This window comes from Sprattus sprattus (assembly GCF_963457725.1).
Source record: "Sprattus sprattus genome assembly, chromosome: 18".
NCBI lineage: Eukaryota > Metazoa > Chordata > Actinopteri > Clupeiformes > Clupeidae > Sprattus > Sprattus sprattus.
Window position 1 is genome coordinate 30,793,715 of NC_137916.1, and position 2,500 is coordinate 30,796,214.

The following is a 2,500-nucleotide window of genomic DNA, read 5'->3' on the forward strand; positions in this document are numbered from 1 at the left end:
GAAGTGCCCTTGAACAGGATTTTTTCTTCGTCTTTTAACAATCCCCATCCCCACGGCCATGTTCAGGGATGTGTTGCCCACTGCATCTATGAAGATGGTTGACATTGAGCAAGACAAAGGTTGAAAAATGATTTCAGAATAATAAAGAAAAAAAAGGTCTGTTAGCCTTTTTAAGAATCCATCAATCAGTTATATGTCCACATTAATGCAATGTATTGTAATTTTGATGCAGTTTCTTAATACAATGTATTTCTACAATCAATATGTTGACAATTCAATCTATTTTTGTGTTTTTACCCATACTATGCCCACTGCTCAGTTGATATTTGCATGTGTGGAGGCATTTGTGTTCATTATTTTTGCAGAAAATAAAGAAAACACACAAGCACTAATATGGATGGACATAATAAGCTAATAATGTTGATTTCATAATATTCACTAATGTTGAATAAGTGGACCATTTATTTATTTTCCTACCAGATTAATTAAACTAGGCATGACAAAACTTGTGAAACTGTTCTTCCAGGGACATGAAGCTGTGGGTGTGAATAACTCACAGACTCAGATCATGCACACTCATCGAGTGCAACATGCAAGTCATGGATCCTACTAGACCTTCCTACTGGTCCATCCTAGGTCTCTAAAGATGTAAAAACAATTAAAAAGAAGAGAGAAAAACAATGACATGATGTCATTGGCACCGGCTACAAATGGCGCAATGGAATTTTAATGGAAAGATTAGTGGTTGCACCCCTCAAATTCTAACTGAAACGTTTTAACATGTTAAATAGTTGGTAGCAATGGTAAAGGTACAGTGCTTGTACCCTGATCGTGTACAACTTGAGCATTTGTACCTTTTTTCAGATCCATTCGAGTGCCTTGATTTCTAATCATGTTCCAATATATTTTTGCAAATTTAATAGTACATGAAATGCTTTTCAGAAATCTGAATACACTTAATATTTCAATACCTCAAAAAAAGAAGAAACGGAATAGCTAATTATTCATAAAAAGTGTTTTTTCTTAATGATTGTAGGCTTAATGTATTGATAAATTACAGGTTGCTAATGATATGGCAGAAAAAAAGTAAATGTGCCTCTGAGTTTTCCTTGAGCTTTCCTTTTCCTTGAAATGAAAATAATTCAAACTCAAGTTAATATAAAAAAATATTATGTTGACGATAAGCCCTGATTACTCATCAAGAATATCACAGATACCATAATATTAATATTACAGGCTACAAGGACAGTTATTGTACTGTGCATGAACATTTCATTTTAATTGAAAATGTAAATTCACCAAATGTTTTACAAAATTTCTTCTTAAAGTTCCAGGCAATTTGTCATCTGTTTCTATCCTTGCAGCGGCTGCTTGAAGTACGCCATTCCATGTATATTGTCAGCATGTTTGACTCGCAGCTTATGCAATTGGCGCTCTATGCAATAACCGTGGGTAAGCTTTCAAGCATGCGGACTTGCCGAGCTCGCTATTTCTCCAGATCGCATCTCTGCAGGTGCTGGTCCTGGTGTTATTGTCATTGTTTTGCCCTGTTTCACTTAAGATGTAGGCCTACTGCATTTGCATGATTTGCTGTCCGTCACGAATGAAACTTCGAGAAGATCATCTCAGTCGTCTGGCCAGTGTGCTGCTGTGTTCTGACCATTCGCATGCAGAATATTCAGAAGCAACATAACAAATATTCAGAAGCAACATTACGAAAATATTCAGAAGCAACATTAAAATAGTTTGCTGACCGAAAATTCCTTCAAAGTAGGCTAATGGATTAGATATAATAAAATATATACGATGTCTTACATATCCAGTATAGGCTACAGAACATAAATCAGGGTTTTATATGAATACAAATTGTCAGTCGAGATTAATTAAGGGAAGACAACTCTCCGTGTATCGTTCGAGTTCCCCTTCTGACAGTCTGTGGCCAGGTTTACAGGTGACAGTGTTGTACTTGTGAACAGACAGCTGTTGTTGAAGTGGAACTGGTTTAATGATCATGGATTAAAAATTGTGCAGGTGTTCAGAAAGGTTACTTTTAGAAATCAAATTGCTCCTACAGCGGGAGACACACTGGCTATACTCAAATAGCGTGAGGCTAACCATTACACTGACATTGACAACGTGAAGTTCAAGAACCGAAGACCCACTGCTCCAAACTCAACTCCTCGAGCACTCTTGCCGCCCACACACACTTCAAACACAACGCATGCTTTGGCTCGAGACCCCCAGAGCGCGCTAAAAAAAAAGGAAAAACCACTACACCACAAACGGTGAACTTGCTGTCTGTTACCTTGTCCAGTCAAAAAGTGATTTCCAAAGAACCCAGAAGTGAGTCGGGTCGTTGGTCTTCTTTCAAGCCTTCGCTGAGAACTTTCCCCCCTCTCTCACGGTCTGTCCCCGCGGCAGGACAGCTGTTGCTTACGCATGAGCGTCTTGAATGAAACCTGAGATCTGTCACAGGTAGGATTTGGATCATCACTTCGCC

General features: G+C 38.3%; 1 protein-coding gene across 1 annotated transcript in view; it reads right to left on the reverse strand.

Moving 5' to 3' along the window:
* Window positions 1-2,442, reverse strand: part of LOC308379012 (sodium channel protein type 4 subunit alpha B-like) — a 63,548-nt gene extending 61,106 nt beyond the window's left edge. The window contains exon 1 of the mRNA XM_080856053.1: window positions 2,306-2,442. The gene's annotated coding sequence lies outside the window, so the exon portion shown is untranslated. The remainder of the gene's footprint in view (window positions 1-2,305) is intronic.
* Window positions 2,443-2,500: the final 58 nt, after the last annotated feature.